Source organism: Microtus oregoni, unplaced genomic scaffold, assembly GCF_018167655.1.
Source record: "Microtus oregoni isolate MIOR12 unplaced genomic scaffold, Mior012 000085F_ref0000168, whole genome shotgun sequence".
NCBI lineage: Eukaryota > Metazoa > Chordata > Mammalia > Rodentia > Cricetidae > Microtus > Microtus oregoni.
The window spans coordinates 462,777-485,426 of record NW_024544551.1 but is presented as its reverse complement, the minus strand read 5'-3'; positions in this window follow the sequence as shown (position 1 = coordinate 485,426).

Genomic DNA, 22,650 nt, shown 5'->3' with positions numbered 1-22,650 from the left:
TTCTGTCCCAGGAATAGCCAGCAGAGTAATAAAAAGCTTCCTGGGGTGTAATAGTCCAGGTTTTGAATTGTTACATTCATCACTGTTCACTAGACCTAACATTTTCCCTTCTGATCACCATGCTTACAGTTATTCCTTAAGAGTATTTGAAACTTCATGAAACTTTATTGAAATTGTCTATGGTTTTTGAATAGAAAGCGCCATTCTTTTAATATATAACAATGCATTACAATGTGGCAATACAGCACTGTGTTTGTGTATGTGTGTATACTTTTTTTTTTATTGAGAAAAGGAGAGAGAAAAAAAAAACAAGTTTCCACCTCCTCCCAGCCTCCCTTTTCCATCCCCCTCCTCCCACCCTTCTCCCCCTCCTCCCACCCTTTTCCCCCTCCCTACACTCCTTTCCCCCTCCCTCTCCAGTCCAAAGAGCAGTCAGGGTTCCCTGCCCTGAGGTAAGTCCTAGGTCCTCCCCCCTCCGTCCATATCTAGGAAGGTGAACATCCAAACTGGCTAGGCTCCCACAAAGCCAGCACATTAAGTAGGATCAAAACCCCGTGCCATTGTCCTTGGTGTCTCATCAGCCCTCATTGTTCGCCATGTTCGGAGAGTCCAGTTTTATCCCATGCTTTTTCAGTCACAGTCCAGGTGGCCTTGGTGAGCTCCCACATAGTAAAAATGGCAATTCTACCAAAGGCAATTTATAGATTCAATGCAATCCCCATCAAGATCCCATCAAAATTCTTCACAGATCTAGAGAGGAAAATAATCAACTTTATATGGAAAAACAAAAAACCCAGGATAGCCAAAACAATCCTATACAATAAAAGATCATCTGCAGGCATTACCATCCCTGACTTCAAACTCTATTACAGAGCTACAGTAATGAAAACAGTGTGGTACTGGCATAAAAACAGAGAAGTCGACCAATGGAATCGTATAAAGACCCGGATTTTAACCCACAAACCTATGAACACCTCATTTTTGATAAAGGAGCTAAAAGTATACAATGGAAGAAAGAAAGCATCTTCAACAAATGGTGCTGGCACAACTGGATGTCAACCTGTAGAAGAATGAAAATAGACCCATATCTATCACCGTGCGCAAAACTCAAGTCCAAATGGATTAAAGACCTCAATATCAGCCCGAACACACTGAACCTGATAGAAGAGAAAGTGGGAAATACCCTACAACAGATGGGCACAGGAGATCACTTCCTATGTATAACCCCAGAAGCACAGACATTAAAGGCAACATTGAATAAATGGGACCTACTAAAACTGAGAAACTTCTGTAAAGCAAAGGACACTGTAACTAAGACACAAAGGCAACCTACTGACTAGGAGAAGATCTTCACCAACCCCGCAACAGACAAAGGTCTGATCTCCAAAATATATAGAGAACTCAAGAAACTAGACTTTAAAATGCTAATTAACCAAATTAAAAAGTGTGTATACTTTAGAGTATAATCATATTACTATTTGTACAAGGTCCAGAAAGGAAATATGTGCTTTAGCATTTAGCCGTGTTGGCTTGATTTGGGATTAGAAGCAAACTGTTACTCAGAGGAACCGCAAGTAAACATGAAAGGCCAATCCTTCAATATGCCCTTTAATCTAAAGTCTAATCGTAATTGTGAATGAAACCTGAGAAAGGGTGCAAGAAAATTAGGTTTCTTTATTGTTACAAAGCCGAAATTATTTTCTACTCAGAAGCTTTATACTTCCAGAAGTGTGTGTGTGTGTTTTGATTTAAACCTGAAATTGATCCCTTCAGATTGAACTAGGCATGCTTAGATTTTGTTTCCTGCCATCTCCCTCTCTGCACAGAATCATTTATTTTGGATTCCCAGAAGGAGAAAGAAGAATAATCAGACAGGTGCATACTGACTTTGTATGAATTGACTTTTGATTCCTTTTTTTTTTTTTTTTTTCGAGACCGGGTTTCTCTGTGGTTTTGGAGCCTGTCCTGGAACTAGCTCTTGTAGACCAGGCTGGTCTCGAACTCACAGAGACCCGCCTGCCTCTGCCTCCCGAGTGCTGGGATTAAAGGCGTGTGCCACCACCGCCCAGCTTCTGAATTGACTTTTGAAAGTGTAGATTGTAGGTGAGGACATTGAAGGAGAACAGAGAACATCAGTGTCTCTTTTATGATTTCCTTAGTGAGATTAAAGAAGCCAGTGTAATAATAATAATGTGAGTTGTTTTACAGATTTTTTGGAGTGCTTTAAAAAAACTTTTTAATTAGTGTATACACTTTGTAAAAAGTAATGGGTTCCTTTGTAGCAATTTCTCACATGGGCCCAACATTTGAACATTTTCAACTCTATTCCTTTTGCCTGTTGACTCTTCCTCTTCCCCTCCTTCCCTTCTCCCAAATAGTTCCCATTCCATTTTTATACTTAAAAAATTGATTCTTCATATAAAAGAAAACACGATTCTTTTCTTTCTGAGTTTGTCTTATTTTGCTTCATATGGTGACCTCTGGCTCCATACACTTTTTCCTGCATACAAAATGCTGTCATTCTTACTAATCACTGACTAATATTCCATTGCATACACATTCCCTTTTCTGTATGAGCTGAGAACCTAGGATGATGCATAATTTGGCTACTGTGAAGAACGAGTTGATTATTGAAGAGTAAACATGAGTGATCAGGGGTCTATCTTGTATATTGATTTGAATTTATTCAGGCGTATACCCATGAGTGGCCCTATTTTCTGAGCACCTCCATGCTAATTTTCACAACAGCTAGACTAATTGACTTTCTCACAAAGGGACTACATCCTTGCCAGTTTTTATTAGTGTCTCTTCTTTGTTAAAATGCATTCTGATTTGTCCTTTAGTCTTTCTCTATTCTGAATATTACACATGAGTAACCCTTGATTTTAGGAAAGCTGATTATTTTGGATCTGGAAGATAAGTTGTCACATTTTAGGATTTTTGTTTTGTTGTTTTGTTTTAAAATCGTGGTCCATGGTAAGACAGAAAGAACCTCTGCAAATAGCAGAAGTTCCTAAGCCCTTGGGAGAAGAGGTCTTCAGAAACAGTATGGGAGAACAGGTTATAATGAAAAGTATATAAGATACAAAGAAAAGATTTTGAGGTAGGACTTGCAAAAGGAATGGTGGCCATGGAGCATTCTTCCCCAAGGCAGGGAAAGCTCCCAAAGAGAGATGTTATTCTGAGAGAAGAAGACTAAAAACAGGAAACTGGAATGAGCCAGTCTTACTCTGAACAATGGCTTTAGCCTTAGTTAGGAAGACAATAGTTCATACGTTTAAAAGGAACAGAACTTCTAAGAAGACAGTAATTTTACCTTTTAATAAGTGTATAAAATCAATCCTCTTGCTCCTTTCTTGCTCTTCACTTGTTATTAAGATTTAAGTATCAGAGTCAAGTGAACGATAGACGATAAGAATTTTCTTCACATCTTCTCGCCTTTCTTTTGAGTGGCATGTTGCCATTATTCCTCTTTACCTGGATCACTAGCTGAAACATTGATCTTTACATATAGCTGGCATGCCAACATCACCAACATGTCACCCCACCAGCATCTTTGCCATGTGTTTTTCTTTCTTGGCAATGGCATTTGTTTATCTTTCCATGTATGGTTCCCTTGGAGCTGTGAGCTGGTTCACAAACCACTGAGAGCCAAAGGTTGTTTACATGCTTTGATATACATGAGCCATAATAGATTTTAGTCTCCAGTAAGCTCTCACTTCAATATAATTGTTTTAAAGCAAAGTCTCCTTATGGAGTATAACATGAACTTGAACTCACTGTGTAGCCCAGGCTGGCTTCAAACTTGTGATTTTCCTCTAGAGGCCTTGGATTTTAGACACTCCCAACCAACCTAGACAGTTATGCTTCTTTTTTCGAAATGACGAAGGGTATATAAAATTCATGGATCAGGAAGTGTTGAAACATGCCTTTATTCCCAGAACTCAGGAAGATCTCTGTGATCCTGAGGTCAGCTTTTTCTATAGAGCAATTTCCAGTGCTACATAGTGAGACCCTGTCTCAAAAACAAACAAATAACAACCCCCAAATTTATGGAATGGCAGTGCTGGATGTTCACACTTAATGGAAGAAATGATGTTCACACTTAATTTTCGTACTGCGCAGTAGCATTGTAACCTGTGGTTCACACCCCAGTTCATTAAGAAGCTATTTCTCACTATGGAATGCATTGTGAACAATTATGTTTCAGAAAAAATATTTCAGTATTTGCATTTTTATGTTAAATCTTTTAGTAATTTTTTTGCAATTTGTGGAAAAATATTATTTTCCATTATATAAAAACATAAGACATCTGTTCAATGATACTCAGTTAACAAATAAAGAGCAAAACAAAAGGAGATTTGTTTGAAATGGGGAAGAATGTCTTTGTAGGACGTTTATTACAGTTGCATGCATGACGTTCATTCTATTCATTCCCCCTCCTCTGTCTTTTCCCAATGTACTAAATAGATTAGGCTTTAAATTTTTTTGAGAGGCTTTTTAGACATGACCACACTGTTTATTATTATTATTTTTTAAATCTTTTCTACCCTTCTCTCTTCCCTCTTCCCTTTTCTCCCTTTTGGATTCATGAACTTGCCTTGTATAATTATTTCTGGCAGTGTCATGCTTCTTATATGTAATATGTACATGGGTTTAGGGATGGCCAATTAGGGTTTATGATGTATCAGGAGACTCAGCCCCGGAGAAAACTCATTCTCCCTCCTTCATCAGTCATTCATTACATATAAGTCTTCCTCTAGTGGTTGTTTCTTATGAACCTCCCCCATTCTCTTTCCCATTTCAGATGGTATGATCTTTATTCAGAAGTTATTTGGAGAAAATTATGGTTGACCTTTTTAAGGTTTAGTATCCCTGACATATCTAGAATATACTATCTCACAAATAGGTGTCCTATTCCTCTGACCCTTATTTCTCTGCCCCTTTTCATGGTGTTGACTAAATCTAAGGTGCAGGATTGGCATTGTAGATGTGCTATTGTGCCCGTGTACCTTCTGAGCACTTGTTCCTTGTCACCTGACTTCTATATATGCACTCTGGCATGCATACCTACAAATATACAAACATGCAGAAACATACACATAAAATAAATAAAAATAGAAACTATATAGATACTATAAACAGATGTGTATACTATATACATTAGACATTCTCTCCAATGCTATTGTATATACTGTATATACACTACAATATGTACACTGTATATGCATGCTTGCATGTGCACAAATACTTTTTTTCTTACTCTCTTCCGTAAGATCTTTGCTTTCATCTGTAGTGCCATTCCACATTTTATTTTACTGTTTATTTTGTTAAAATCCTTATTTTGTTATTTTTCTTAGATAAACATATGATATACTAGCTGACCAGGTAAATTTTAACTTGGAGCCTATCAAAGTCATTTTTAGGGTTATTTATTCTTCTAGCTTCATGGACCCCTAAAATAGTTTGATAGCATGTTTTCTTCAGTGAAAGTCAAAATGTCCTTAAATAAGTTTTGATATTTGTTGCCAGAGATACAAGTTTATCAAGGTGGATATTATGAAGAGTGATTTCAAATATTCCATGCATGCACATATCCCACTAGTGCCTCCTTCAAGGTTTTATTTCCAGGGCCACAAGCCTGGCTTCAAGTGACATTCATAAAATCAAGTCATGCCTTTGTCCCACAGCCATTGAACTTAGGCAAAAAATGAAAGGAATGAAACTCTTAGTGGATGGAAACAGAACTCTATATTATTGTAATTTGACAGAACCTCTTAATACATCTATATCTTTATGAATTCTCCAACATCCAAAAGATTATACTTTTTTTTCTCTTTTTCATAAACTCATTTGTAGCCTTAATTCTGCCATCCTTGATCTAGTGTTCTAGACTTATGTGTTCTAGGCACCAACCAATAAGCAGAACCTGATCTACACCTCCCCTATCCCATTGATTCTATAACCACCTCTAGCTTAGCGATGTTCATGCGTTATTGCACACGAGTTTTATACGAGCATGCTATAAATCTCAAGAGGCCTCATCTCAGAGAAGGAAAATAGTGCACACGGAAGGATAAACGAAATCTTAGGCTGCTCTTGGGGTCTCTGAAGGGTAACTTCTTTAGTTTAATAGGTGTGGTGTTGCTGGAGAAGATTATGAGCTGCATGCTCAACAAGGGTCGCTTTCCACTTTTACATTCTCTGGGTCTAATGTAGTTTAGACATACTTTAGCAGACCCCACACTAGAAGCAGCTGTGGCTCCTGCCGAGTTTTCCTTTATTGTGTGCATGTTCTTTCTAGCTCCGTCAGTCTAAGACACAGAGCTGTGTGTAATGGTTTTCTGCAACAGAAAAGATTATTAAAAAAACAATATCAAGATTTGTGGGGGGTGAGTGCATCTTATATTAAGATGGTGAGTATTGAAAAATGAAGAGTATGTAAGGAAAGAACCACCCCAGACCCATGGGATGCTAAATGCTAAATTATATCACTCTCCCTTCAGCACCGGTGAACATTACTTTGTTTAGTGTATGGATTCCAGATGCTGTGACTTACTCAGTCTTTAGGCAAGCTTAGATTTCTTGCAAAATGGCTCATGGTTCCACTCTGTATAGTAGCATATGCCTCAACACTATGGTCTGTGATTTGTGTATCTGAATTAGTACGTCTATTGTGTTCCCAGTGATTACCACCTGTGCTAATGGAAAAAAAAAAAAAGCATGTACGAAGTTCCAACAATTGGAAACTAAAGGTAGTTTACTAAAGCTTTTGAACCACATGTTTAGAATACATTGTTAGTGATAAATAATAACCCTTATTCTCACTCTTATTTCTATATTGCTAAAATTAAAAATTACTGGGGAGCATTTGCAGAGTAGTTATTGTAATATGGTTGTAGTAGCTGCTTAATTACATAGTACATGTTGCTAATTGTTATTCTGAATTCTAAGGCATAAACAGATTGAACTTTCTTGACAAGAGTCTAAAAATTCTCATCACCTGTCATCTACCTATGGTTACACAGCTCTCTACCTGCCTCTTGACTCTGATAGCTTCTGTAACCACTCTTTTCCTCAGTTTCCTCAAATATAAAATAGATGTTAAAAATACAATAAAACAGCAACATAATATTTTAAGAATCAGCAATTTCTGTGATTACAATAGTTATGAATATTAATATATATTAAATGTCAGATTGAGGTTCAGTGTCTTATTTAAAGAATGGTAGTGTATCTTAAAGGATGGAAATAATAGATTAGCATTACAGAACTAAAATATGCTGCCAAGAAACATGAAAGGCCTTGAGTAAATATGCTGGCAGAATTCAGATAATCTTTAGGTCTAAAAAAGTTTCTTTATGGAAGTGACAATTTAGCCAGTTTTTCAAAAAGTGAACTGGGATTAGCAGATGGGAAAAGACTAGGGATAAAAGTAATATACAAACTACAGCAGTCTTAGTTCAGGCTGAAAAACTTGGGGCCTCCCAAAACAAGTTAATGACTCAGTGTTGATCTGAAGAGCAACTAGAGACATTTTAAGGATTTAGGCAGGAGAGCAACATGATCAGATTTAAATTTTAAGATCCCTCTGAGTGGTGTGGAGAGACCAGATTAGAGTTAGGCAAGACTTGGTGAGCAGATACCAAATCAGTGACTATTTTTCCAGTTCCAGGAGACAGTGGTATCTGAATGAAGGTGACGTTCTGGGAAGGCATTTCTTCTAATAGATTCAAAACCATCTAGGACAAGCTGGTAAAATGGTAGGTAAATCAGACCCATGTGCTTTTCCTTTCCTCCCTTCTCTCTTTTTCTTTCCTTTTATCCTTCCTTTCTTTTTTCCTTCTTTCCTCCCTTCCTTCCTTTCTTCCCTCCCTGCCTTCCTTCCTTCCTTCCTTTTTTCTCTTCCCCTTCCCACCTGTAAATGCATAGCTACTAACCATCATTCACCCATCAAATAGTTATAGGTGGTACCAGACGGAGGATCTAACTTGGCTGCTTTAATGCCCCCATCCTGTGCTCTCGTTTAAAGTCAACTTTAAATCTCCATAAATTGTCACTGTGCTTCTCATCTACACTATTTGCTATCCCAAGAGCTCTGGATAAGATCTCTTTATAAACTAAAACTTTTGAATGGATGTACAGTCTGCTCTCTGGGACTTGAAAAATGTAGCTTTTTCAAACCAAAGAATGTCCCTTGTAGTCTTTTCCAAAGCCAAGTCAATTAAATCATTTTCGTTCATTTCCTAAATATGTAATGAGGTTATTTTACTCATATTGTTTTTAGCAAGAGCCAATTTTGCATGCAAAATTTCTTTTGGTCATATGTAGGAGAGGTTTCATTACCCATACTGGTATCTTCACTCTTCAATTTGTGAAAATGACTTTCGGGTCAGAGTATGACATTAAAACTAATCTATAGTGAACCTTATGTGATGTGATTTGAAGGTAGGAATAGCCTAAAAGTACACTACAGAGGAATAGTTTGGGGAATAGGAAAGAAATGGTCAAGACTACATGAATTTGTATTTGAATCGTGCCTAAATAGTTTATATTTGAGAGTCCAATATCTGTCTCAAAATAAGATTAAGTGAATTTGGGCAATACTATATTCTATTTGCGTTCTTTACAACATTAATTCTAGTGTGTGAGATTTGAATTAGGGATCTTTTGCAGGTCACCTTTTGAGCATAATGATAAAATTATGTAGACAGAATTAGACTCTTTGTAAAGGGTCTAAAGGGGTCCCACATAGCTTCCTTACTCCTTTTACTACATGTAGTCACAGTGAAAAAATGGCCAGCTTTGAGGAAGTGGGCTCTCACAAGGTATCACTTGCTCAACCTTTAATATTGTGGGGTTCCCAGTTGCCAGTACTCTAAGAAATAAATTTTGTTCCTTAAATGCCACTCAGTGTATCATAATATTTATTTTATTTTTATTTTATGTATACATGTCTATCTCCTGTATGTAAGTAGAGGCACCGTGTATGGCCAAAAAATGGAGCTGGCTTCCCTGGAATTGGAGATAAGGACCACTGTGAACTATCAGGTAGCTACTGAAACTGAGACCAGGTCCTCTACAAAAGCGGGAAGTTCTATTAATGTCTGAAGCATCTCTCTGGCCCCACTTTTGAATCTATTTTTTTTTTAAAAAGAAACCCATGGGACTATAGAAATTAATCTATGGAAAACTGATTTTTGATAATTTACCTTATAACATGGTATCTGTGCTTTTGCATTAAGTGCAACAGTATGATCCACTACTTTGGGATTTAAAAAGAAAAGACACATTGCTTGTATTTTTGCAGAGATCATGCTAGCACTTAAGAGTTAAAGATGGTGGGCTGATAGAAACAGGCATTAAACAATGAAAGAAAAGCATAAAAAGCATTAATAATTACATAATAAAAAGCACTGTACCCATGAAACACAGATCTTGTTATACTAAAATATGGTACTAGAATAGGATACCAGCTAAAGGACTGGATGATCAAGGTGAGGAAGTCTTCTTTTGAGATCACAAAAAAAAAGATGGAAAATAGGAAATGAGAGAAAAGACAAGGTCAATTTATTGGGAACATGAGAAGAAAAAGCAGAAAGTGAAATTGTGGATATATCCAGAAAGTAATCTCAGTAATTGGGGTTCTTAATTCCCAGAGAACAGGAGTCCTCAATGAGCAGCACAGAAAAGATACATGTCCCAAGTCCTGACCGACAGCTGCAAACTATATATCCTTCAGAATATTTTAGAAAAATGTTTCAAAATTTACACATTACTTTTTGTAGCTTGTTAGAGTCACAATGGATTAAGATCACTTAGCAGGGAAATCAGAAGCTGAAGACCATAAAGCCATGTCTTAAAAATCCTCAGGAAATGCTTTCTAGTTGGGAATATGGGATATTATGCATGCTGAAATTAGCAATGAAGAGAAAATGCATAAGAACACTTTCAAATACACAGTGTGCATCCAAATTTCCTGCACATTCCCCTTTCTTAAGGGAAATCAGGAAATATATCCAACAAGAACAGGAATAAATCAAGAGGTGGGGCAGTGGGAAAGAACGGGAGATGGACAGAGTTGCACCAGGAACAAAGAATCTTAAGGGTGAGATGCAAGATAATGAGGATAGAATGACAGCTTGTTTTAGGTTTTAAAGCCTTCAAACACAATAGCTTAGCTCTTGTAAAGTCTGTAGAACTCTTGTAGAAAGTTCCTCAAGAAGATGAAACCTGGAAACTATGTAATTGGATAGCTATTTGCATGTATAATCAGTTCTAATTACTTAAGAAAGTAGGAAAGGAAAAAGGGAAAGTTTTGTAATCACTGGGGCAATGATGAGGACATTTATCCTGAAAATATTGGAGCACTAGGGAGTGGATCTGGGGGAGTTGTTCATCCTGTCTGGTTACCGGAATTTTAGGTTGCATGGCAGTAATCAGGTCTTCAGTGGTATCAATGACAGATGTTTATCTATCTGGAATCAATCATGGAGGGTGAGAGGGTAGAAACTGCAGGTAAGGGAAGTAGGGGAAGAAAGATAAAGAATGACTATCACTTTGGGATTTGCACTGATGAGATAAAACATCTTCTTACTGAGGTGAGAAAAGTGGTGAAAATGTTTAAGAGCAAACTAAAGCTTTTGCTTTGGATATCATGTTCAGCTGCAGTCAGTTCCTAAGTGAACATCCAAGTGGAGGAGTCAGGAGCCATTTGCTTGCCACTTGAATACCTCCCTTACTCTGTACAGTTCTGGCCTCCTGGGTAAGCCTCGTCATTTCCATCTGTCTTTAGAGTCTGCTCAGGCGGAATGGCCCAACACTGTACTCTAGCTCATTGGTGATAATGGGTTCCTGTTTTGATCTTTCCTTCCCCTAGTAGAACACATAATAATTCCTGTTGCCTACACTCCCTGGAGGAATCCTGTAAGCATCACTGATCTATCTGTGAAGTATGTTGAGCTTGGTGGGGAGGAAAGCTGTTTTATAAATTATGAAGCACTAGAGTGTCGACAGACTGTGAGTGTTGGCTAGAAATATCCATGCCTCTCTAATCAGAAAAGAAGTGCAGAAATTAGGCAAGGAGTGGTTTTGTCTCAAAGGCTCTTTTCTTTGTTTTGTTCTTTCCTTTTCTACTTTGTCCTCTTCTTGCTCCCACACAGTCTGTCATAAAACAAGAGAAAAAATTAAAATCCATCAATCTATCTCAATTTTAAAATAATCAGAGCAAAATCAGTTTATTTTCCTAATACGATAAAGAAAAAATATGAAAAATATTAATAAAGACTTATTTACTATTTTTTTAAAAGAATTAATTTTGTTCTCTTTTTTTTGTTCACTAAAAGTGAGATTAATAAGATTTCCTATGTATCAATAAATAGAAAAGTTGTTTCTGTATTACATAACAAAGAATCATAAATTGAATGTTTAAATAACATTTACAATGACATTTGAATATGAAATATGGTTAATTTTGTCAAAAATAGGCTAGTTCTGCATTTCAAGATTCTTCAAATCTTAATTGACAGGTTTTAAATGAATGGAAAATTATACAATATTCATAAATTTGAAGTTAGTATCATGATTACAATTTCTCCTAAAGTGATTTACATACTCACCATAATCCTAATTCAACACTAGATTTTAAGAATAAAAATTGATAAGGAGATTGTAAAATGTATGTTGTATGAGGATGAAAAATACCACAACAATTTTGAAAAAGATAAGTTGAAGAAAACCTACTGACTTCAGATATGTGTGCCTGCCACAAAGCTACAGCAATTTAAGCAGCTTAATATTAACACCAAATCATTTTTTATGTAAGAAGAAGAAGGAAATCACGGTGATTTAGGAAAAGAAAAGTTTTCTTAAATTGTGAAAACAATAAGAGGAGTGGAGAAACAGCTTGGCAGGTAAGAGGTCTTGCTGCTTTTTTAGAGGATCTGAGGTTTGTTCTCAGCACCTACTTCAGAGGATTGAACCTTCTTCTGACTTCCATGGTTACCCATACATACATGGCAAGAGTAGTGTATACCAGACATACCCATACACATGAATAAAAACAAAAATAAAAAAATAAAAACGAAAACTTGATCATCTTTTACAATAGGCCAGCTGCCCAGGCTCTAAATTATCAGAATTAGTTATATTTTCTTTGAATTTGTCTGGAACAATTACATCGTCTGTATAAACATTGCCTATTAACAGATGATGTTCTCAAATTACTGTCTGTGTTTCACTGTCTTTCTGTTTCTCCAATCTGGTAGTTCCTCAGAGACAAGGCAGTCAGCTAATAAACATATGTCTGTGTTACTGAGCTCGACACAGCCTTGGTAGAACACCGTGTTCAGCGGAACAGTGAGGACAGAGGGGTGAAAAATGAGCCCAGTGAACTGAGACCAAATGTCTTTGCAGGGAAGATGAACAAAGAGGCACTTTCTTTCAGGTGAATGCCGGCTGCCTACAACACATAGCAGGAATCCCTTCCATAAAAGGCCAGCAAACACTGGAAGAGTTCTGAAAGTGCAAAAGTTGATGTTGTCATCCGGTACACACTTAGTGAGCTCTGTTAGAGTTATCATCACCATAGCATTATATGGCTTACTATTCTGTAGAGAAAAAAACCAAAGTGACCTGTGCAGACTTGTGATCTCAGCTGCAGAAGAAGCTCAGGCATGGTCATGAGTCAAGGCTAAAGGGTTTAAGATCATTTTGGCCAACTTGATGATTTGTCACCAAAATAATAATATAGTAAATTAATATGCAAACAAAATAAAGATAAATCATTACAAAATGATGACTTCATACTGGATAGTTTGCACAAAGCAGATGCTGTTATTGGGTTAGAAGGTGTCATGGCTACAAGAGACAGATTGTATTGTTTTATTAGAGTTTCTAGGAGTGGTTGATGATTTGCAGAGCCTATGGTGAGCTGAAGCTCAGGTCATCCAAAAGTGAGTGCAGTAAACCTCTCCCTGTGCCAAACTCTGAGATTTTGGAGTTGTATCAGTTTCGGTATCCCATGAAGTGCATTTGTTTATGTCAAGCTGTAGGGCCTCCCAGATCTTTGCTAAAAAAGGAAAGTTAAAGTTTAAAAACATGAACAAGGGAAGAAAACATCCATTTTGTAATTCATGAAAATTAAAAATAATATCCAAAAGATACCATTTGGAAAGTGAAAAGTTTCAATATAGACTAGCAGAAAACATTGGCAAAAGCATATTCAACAAAGGAGCTGATATAGAGACATAAATAAATGTTATGACTAGTTAATGATAATATAAAGTCAACAAAAATTCAAAACTATTTTGACATAAATTTTAGGAATTTATTTATATGCACATACACAAAATGATCAATATTATTTGTCATTAAAAAAATGCCAGCAAAATTCCAATGAGATAGCACTGCATTTATTTTAGAAAGACACCATCTCATAAGAACTTCAAATATTTGCTAAAATTGGTAAAAAAAAAATTGACAAGCAAGCTAGGCATTTATTGCTAAGAGCATGAAGTGATTGTAGTTTTCAAAAACGGTTAATGAGATTGTGAAACATTATAACCTTAGAAATCAGTTAGCATTAATCTTAAAAAAATTAGCCAGAGAAGATTAATATGCATACTTAACACAAATTTGTGTGCCAGTGATAATTATATTATCACAGTAGTTTAAATATGTAAACAACCCACAAAGTCACCCAAATTAAAATAAAAGAAAGAAAGAAGATGGACTTACTGCTGAATTAAACAAGACTTTCAAAGACTTAACAATTATCTCTCTCACACTATTCAAGGCAATACAAAAGTAATTCTACCAAACTCCTTTTTGTAATATGGAGGATCCTGTTGGGGCTTTTGTCCCACACGGTACCCCACAACTGTTTAGCCCCAAAGAAAATCACACATTGGTCTATAAGCTGATTGACCCATTAGCTCAAGCCTCTCACTGGCTAACTCTCACATCTTGATTAACCCATTTTTCTGATCTATGTTAGTCATGTGGCTCAGTACCTTTTTTCAGTGGGCAGATCACATCCTTCTGCTTTGGTGATCTGGGCAGGAGTGGAGGAATCAACTTTCTCCTTCTCAGAATTCTCTTGTTTTCGCTACATCATTTCTACTTCCTGTCTGTTTTTTCCACCTATATTTCCTGCCTGGCCAATCAGTGTTTATTTATAACATGATTGACAGAACACAGACAATTCTCCCGCACCACCTTTTCAAAGCCATTGTTATACTGATAATTACATAAACGCACAAAAATAAGGTAAATATATATCTGTTAGACATGTATGCTAAAAATTTAAATAAAAGATTTGGAAACTGAAATTAAAAGTACAATGGCCAACTTACTTCATTTCAGGATGAAAGAAAAGATGGTTCAATATATACAGATCAATAAGTCTAAAATTGCATGTAGACGTAAAGACATAAGTCATGTGATCACCTCAATAGGTACAGAAAAATCTTTGACAAAATTGAGTATTTTTGCCATAAAAGTTATAAGAAACAAGGAATAAAAGGCATTTTTCTCCATATAATAACTATATATGAGTAATCTATAGTCAATGCACTAAATAGAGAAAAACTCAAAAGATTTCCTCTGAAATTAGGAATGAGGCAAGAGTATATGTTTTGTGTCTTGGCCAATTATAGATCCCTGTCAATCACTTTCTAGTCCAATCAGTAGCTTTTCTGATAAGGATTGAGTATGACAATCTGATCAGGATTGAGTACGTCATATGGGCATGACAAGTCATTAGGAGTCCATTTAATGCTATGTTTGATCAACAAAATAGTTGTAGTAGGGTCTCCCTTAGGGCCTATATCTTGTGCAGCATATATATTTGGTCCGACAGTGCTACCAGGTGTAGTTTCATCTTGTGAAACTAAAATTAAATCCAGTCAGAACGTGGTTGATTCTTCCCATGTTTGTGGCACTAACTTATCAATGGACACAGCTTACCAGGCTTGCCACACAGCTGAATAAAATTCTCACTTGCCACACAGCTGAGTAAAATTCATAGACACTTTTCTCATTTGATAGCAATGCTAGCGCCTTCTAGCACTATGAAAACTAGGCAGTAGAGCTGAAGCTTTTGGCAGAGTGCCAGATTGATTCCTCCATGTTCTCTAACTCGGGTGAGTGGTGTCTTCTGCACTAGGGTCTTACCAACAACTTCTGGAGGGTAACCAGGAGCAATGCCAATATCCTGTAGTGTTTGTGGTTCTATGGCACCAAACTGGCAAACAACTACAAAAGAAATTGCTCATTGACCTTTTCATTTGTTAGTTTAGGATCTAATAGGCACATTGTTGCTATTTGACAAGATACCTTCATTTTAGCATGTGTGTGTGTGTGTGTGTGTGTGTGTGTGCGCGCGCGCGTGTGTGTGTGTGTAGGAAGTATAAGATTTCCTGTGAAAGTATGTTGCAATAGATTTGAGTATAATAATCATCCTATTTGTCCTGTTTTAACAGGGCAAATTTGATAATGCTATTTGGTTTGAATGTATTAATGGTTATTAACTCCAAATTACTAAGAATGCATTAATGTGACATTAGGAAAGAAATAAAGCATCCCCCAGGACTCATTTTATCCAGAGCAAATCCAGAATGGAATTATCTGCTTCATGCTGTCTGTGTCCTTCATCCTCCATATGTCTGTTCTGTGCATCTGAACCAGCGCATGCCTGAAGACTGTCCTGTGACTCCGACTCTGCACTCTTGCATGTGCTTGAGTGTATGTGTGTTGTGTAACTTTGTTTTGCCATGTTCTTGTCTATGTGCATCGATCTCTGTCTCTGTAACTGTGTTTTGGACAAAGGGCTTCACTTTATTTACAGAACAACCCAGAAAGCCTCACTTGGAAAAGGAACCGGATACTTTTACAGAAAACTGTAAGACAGTTTTTCAAGGTATTAAATCACTGGCTCCAACTGTTCCCAACTGACCCAGAAAACAAACGGTACTATAAACATAATTGTTTAACAACTGATATACGTAAGTGAATATTCATTTTAGAAGGTTGCTTTTACCCTCTTTGTTTGCTTGCTGCTTTCAGCAAATGATGCATTGTTCTGGGTCAGGGGCATAGAAGAGTACATAATTTAAGATTGTAGCTATGCATTAGCTTAGATTCTAAAAGTTGATTACATAGGAAATCTAAGGCAAGTAAACTTGATTAGAACATTGTTCTTTTAAAGGCAGGTTAAACAAATAGGCTGAGTACACATAGGATAGCAGTCTCGGGTCTTAAGTAACCTCAGCATGTATTATTAACTCAGACTGTGAGATTCAGCAAAAGTTCCAGTCTCTTCAAGCATATTTTCATAATATTGCATTGCTTCAACTACCCTCTTCCTGAAGAATCTTATTTAGTTTTGCAATGTTGTTGGAGGTACCTGTCTTAGTCCCCTTTCTTGTTTCTGTTTTATCATACTCTGACAAAAGCAGTTTAGGAGAGAGAAAGTTTATTTGACCCCAAAAGTCCAGGTTATAGTCCATCATTATAAAGAAGTCAAAGACTGTTCATATCACATTTATGGTCAAGAACAGAAAACAGTACATTAATGCAATCATGCTTAGCTTGCTTTCTGCATTCTTTACAGTTCGTGATCTACTGCCTAGTCAATACCCCAAACCACAATTCTGTAATTAAGATGGATCATTCTGTATCAATTATGACAATCAAGGCAATTCCACACAGATATGTACCGGGTCAACCTAATCTAGATAATCTCCCATGGAAAGGTCTTTTCCAAGTGATTTTCGAGTATATCAACTTGACAAAACTAACCATGACAGTGGTTAGCATGAAATATAGACCAAGTCTACTTCAGAATAGACACTATGTTCTTTCCAATATACTATGTAAATTTTTACAGTATAATTGAAATAAAAACAAAACTTTAGATATTTGCCAAAACATTTTATCCATTATAAATATTTGCTGTAGGAAGTCTTACAGCCAGTGGTTACCCACCCACTGGGGCATGGCCTCTTATACTATATATGCCGATGTAGAACATGTATCCGGCCTCTTTTCTTGCCTTTGGGCAAAGAAATGCCCATGCCTCAACCATTGACAAGATACACGATATCCAGAAATGGATAAGCAGGACTGTCAAATCTTGCCAAGACAGATATGACGGTTTTGAAAATTTTCCTTCCTCTGAAAATGGTAGGTCAGGTATTCTAGGCCTTAGCCAAAGTTGGTTTCTTCAATATTACAAATGAGACTTGGGTGATTGCCCAGGTAGCCAGTTGTCTCTGTCATTTGCTGCACATTTTTGGAAGTTGCTCAATTGCACTTTTTGCTTACTCAAGTAATATTATTTCCCTTCTCGGATCCTCGACAGGGTTGAAGACTAGATAGTTGTAGTTACTTTCCTCTCTTGACTTGGCCAAGTTATTTATTATATATACAAAACTTAAACTAGTTAGAACAGGATAATTATTAAATATATTTTTTCTTATTGTATATAATTTTGTATTTGGCTTGGAACTCTCTTATTAAACAAAAGGGGGAGGTGCTATAGGAAGTCTTACAGCCAGTGGTCACCTGCCCGCTGGGGTGTGGTCTCTTATACTATATATGCCATTGCAGAGCATGCATCCCGCCTCTATTCCGGTCTCTGTGTACCATTTGTGGATTTTGTTTTCTGATCTCTGTTCAAGCAGAGGATTCTGATTGGTGAATCTACCCCTAAATAAATAACCATCTACTTCTCAATTCTGAGCTAGTGTGGGATTTCTTTTAAGCATCCTTCTTCAAATATTTAAAGTTTTAAATTATTTTTATGTAATCTTTTCTAGTTTTTTTTTTCTTCCAAGAGGAAATAAATGTTATTTCAGACTTTAGCATCATGACCTTGCTATACTTTTCTGGTTGTCAGAAATTGTTATTATTTTTCTCTTTATGCCTGAGTAGTTTTATATTGCTTTATTGTTCAACTGAAATTGCTAAGAATCTGGGTGAAGAAATAAAGTCCATTGTGTTGAGGTAGCCATTACTCTGCAAGTGAAAGTCACTAAGCAAATAAAGGAATAATTATCTAACGTCCTTTCAGGAATAGAAGACCTCAAGAAAGTAGAATAAAACTAAACTTTTCATAGTTCATTTTACTCTTAGTTTGCAAATGAAGTATGTCTTGATTTTTCAAAACTAGGTTATGTCAGTGACTTCCTGCAAATTTACTACATTTGGATTATACCACATAATTCATGCATTTATAATGGTGGTTGAAATCTTCCTTTATCGATTTTCAAAGTATAGACATCCATAAATTATTGACCATTGTAACAAACATAGCAAAAAAAAATCACATATGTGGCTGAGATTAACAGAATAGAATATTATTAATTATTTGAAGAATAAGCTATTATAATTCCTTAAGCTAGGATCAGTATCTTTAATTATTCCTAATATTTATATGTCTTCAGAGAATATGTAGCAAAATAATGCATTTCTAAACATTAAGCAGCATATTTTGTTTAGGGATATTGCTTTTTAAGGTCAAAATATCAGAAAACTAAACATAATATAAAATGATTAATAATGTTTTATAACCTTTGGTCTCCATCTGCTACAAATACTAACCATGATAATAAACAGGTCTACTAATATTTAGCTGAAAATCATTTCAATTAACTCAGGGAATTTTGATAACTACACATCCATTTATACATATGCATACATATATATTTTTAAAATACACACCAACATATATATGAACATCATCATAGTTATGATGTAATAAAAATATTGGTTACAAAATGTAAAAAAATTAGGGTTTGTAATAACTGTAACCATTTGGCACTTTACTACTAACATATGTTTATAACTTGGATAAGCACAATTGTAGGAATACTTTTCCTCAAATAGTTATACTGACAAGGAATATGAGATTCAGGATCAAAGGATCACATATTAGGCAACCACATCTAATGTAGACTAGTTAGTACACATGAGGAGTCTTGATCATGGGGGTGAGTATAATATCCCGTACTTCCTGGAAAGGTGAGGGATGGAGAACAGGCTGATCACAGAATCTGGGAGCATATCCACATTTCCTCTATGTAAAATAAAGCTTTTGTCAGTCACTGTGAACCAGACAACTAGAGAGGTGCATGTATTTCTTTGCCTGGAAATGAGATAGACAGATATAGAAACCTAGGATTTTCTTGTAACTATTTTTGGAAGCTAGTTTTGATATTAAGAATGTAGGATGGAAATAATAGACATCTGTATGTAACTGATAATGAGGCGATATTATCAGCTTCAGGGAGCCTTTGCTTCAGCACAGCAGAACCTCAGAGTAGCATTGTGCCTTCCTGATTTCAGGCATCTGCGTGCAGCAGGCATCTGAGGGCAGGCTATTCTGTTCCTCTGCTTGAGCTGTCTATGAATCCCTTTCAAGTCAATTCGTTGCTCTAATAAAAAGAACAAATTTAAAGTATATTTACAGAGTAGTTTTAAAATCTTAGGAAAAGTGTCTTAAGTAATGCGTGCTTGTTTTCCGAAGTGGATTGTTAGTGAGGTCACTTGTTCGCAGGTCTAGAAAGCACATTTCTCTAGACAGTTGTCCTTAAGAAACAGACTCTGTGGGGCTCTATAGCACACGACTTGGCATCCTTGACATTGTGAATGAAAAGTCTCTTATAAAATCCTAGACACACAATAACTTTTCCAAGACTTTCAGGTATGTTCAGGGCCTCATAAGATGAGCCTTATAATGTTTTGTTGTTGGGTCTCTTAAGAACCTAGGTGACATTAGCCTTAAAAAAATAGATTCTGTAAAGATTTTTGAGATTATATAAAAATTTTAAATTATTTACAGGGCATTCATATCATTGCGTTTATAAGGCATCATGAAATTATGCTACCAGGGCCAGCGAGGGAACGGCTCTAAAGGGGTCACACAGTTCTTACTTTTGCTTTAATGAGAACACGGGCTGCATTTCAAGTAGCATTTACAGTGGATTGTGCATGTTTTCAGCACTATTAACTGTCTTGTGAAGTGAAAGCCACACGATGGTATTGATACAATATGTTCAACAGGAAAAAATAAAACTGAGATTGATGCTTTCAATCTTTTTACCAAGAGAACATCTATTGTGTGTGTCCCGAAGAGATGCATCACAGAGCGTAAGATAGGTGAGAGAGTGTCTCATTTCCATCACTGCTGGAAGATTCGTAAATAGGATTCCACTTTAGGCCACAGCTGGAGAACATTATTACCAATGGAATTCGAAAACATTACCGATGGAATTTGAAAACGAGTTCAGAGTCAGATAAAAAAGGGGAATTTTTCTTCCTTTGAAGATCTGCAAACAAACACCAGAAAATCTGTCTCACATAATTGGGAGAAATTCTCCATATTATGTAGCCAAAAAGAGATAAATGTGGTTACAATGTTTCAAGGCCTGACCAAAGTATTGTGAAACTTCTCTGGATCCATCACAAGCTACAGCCTGCCTTTGGTGGGTAAAATCCCACCAGGTCAGGTTCTCTGGCACTAAGGAGTGGCAGTTAAAGGTGCAGTTGGGTTCAGGGTTCTTGGATGTTTCTAAGTTCCTTAGCTTAATATCTAAACCATAATATTGAAAGCTACCCAGTTTTTTTTATGCCTCTAAACAAGCCTAACTTTACAGTTTTAAGTGCCATACATTAATTCTTCAAAATGGTTTTATGATACTCTCTCACATGTCTATAAGACAGTTTGATCATGTCTCCCATTTTCTTCTCTTATTTCTCATCTCCTTTCTGATGGTCTCCTGGAATTCCTAAAATATCCCCTTCTACTTTCAGATCTCACCTTTTCTATTCATCTAGCTTGCTGTATGAGAGAAAACTCAAGATATTTGCCTTCCTGGTTATAGCTTATTTCATTTAATATGATGACTCCAAATTCTACCTATCATCTTAAAGATAACACAATCACATTCTTCTTTATCTATTTCATTATGTAAGTACACATACACAAAGCTTTGTCGAGTAATGCTACTAGCGCTAGCGTGGAAATGGCTATAGCTGACTTACAGCTTGTCACTAACCCAATCCCTTTGAGTGGGGAACTACTGTTCTTAGTCTCCTAGGCATTTCACTGTGGATCTTTAGTATTAATTAATTAATTTTTATATGCCTACATGTTATTTATATACCTATACGTGAATAAGACACAAAATATGTTACTTGCTGGTTCATGCAATCTTTCAGCTTCATTGGAAATCTATCTTGCTGGCCTCTTACCTTAACAAATGAACTGTGTTTGTCTCTGTGAGAACGCAAATCTGTTTTTTTTTCTTTCCTTTTTCATTTTCTTAATCCCTCACAAGAAGTCTAGCTCAAGTTGGGCATATACTCCCTCTTTTATCCTGTCCTCCATACTAGGGTAGCTATAAATAGGAGCTCTGATACCCACCTCTGATCTATGAACGCCAAAGTGACATTTTTAGTGATTAAAATAAGACTCTCTGAATGGCTTACTTTTTTTTCTTTGTCCACCTACCCTTTCTTTTGGTTCCTTTTTCAAATATGGAGACACTATGGTAGCTCTGGCTGTTATGCTTCTAACCATGAAGTCTAGACAGTCCTTGAACTTGTAATTGTTTTCTTGTCTCATTCTCCTAAGTTCTGGGGTGATTGGAATGTGCCATTTGGCACAGCTTTAGGTGCTTTCTTGAGTGCTTGCAGATGAGGACAGAATTCTCTTTAAAATGATCTGCTAATCCCTTCTGTCTTTGGATCCAATTGGCACAAGTACTTTCTTTACATTGTACTGTCATGGCTCCACCCACCACAGCCATTGTCGAATGCTTTTTACCCATTTTGATCTATTTTCTTTACCTTAGATAAATCTATCTCATGGCTTATGGTTCTTCTGACCAGGTCAAATTCCCTCTTGTTTGACATGTGAGTCTTTATATCATGATACCTTTCAGTGTTAGAAATTTAATTTATATCAATTTTCTATTTCACTAGACATGTTGGTCAGTTTTTGTCAACTTGACACCAACTAGAGTCACCTGGGAATAAGAAACCTCAATTGAGGAATGGCCTCCAATTCCATCAGATTGGTCTGTGGGCATATGTGGGGAATTTTCTTGATTAGTGATTAATGTGGAAGGACTCAACCCACTGTAGGCAGTGCTGTCCTTGTGCATGTGGACCGACTTTTGTAAAAAAGGTAGCTGAGCAAGCCAGTAAGTAGTGATCTGTGGTTTCTGCTTCAAGTTGTTTCTTCAACTTCTGGCCTTGGTTTCCTATTACTGGTTGTCAACTTGACTGCATATGGAATGAACACAATCCAGAAATGAGGTACACCTGTGAGAGACTGTTTTGCTTGGTTTGAAGTGGATGCATCCACTCCTTTTCTGAACCCTTGAAGTAGGAAGATACACATCTTTGATCCAGATCTTGAGGTAGGAATATATATCTTTATTTAATCTGGGCCATGACTTGTGCTTGAAGTTTACCAAGGGCAAAGAGGAAAGACACATTTTCTCTTTCCCTGCTTGCTCTCAGCGTGTCTTGATAGTACATTCATTCCTTCACTGACATTGGAGCCTATTTCTTTGGGATTCCAGCAGATATTGCAGAACAGTAGAGACATGCAGCCTTGTGGACTGAGAAACGACTGTATTA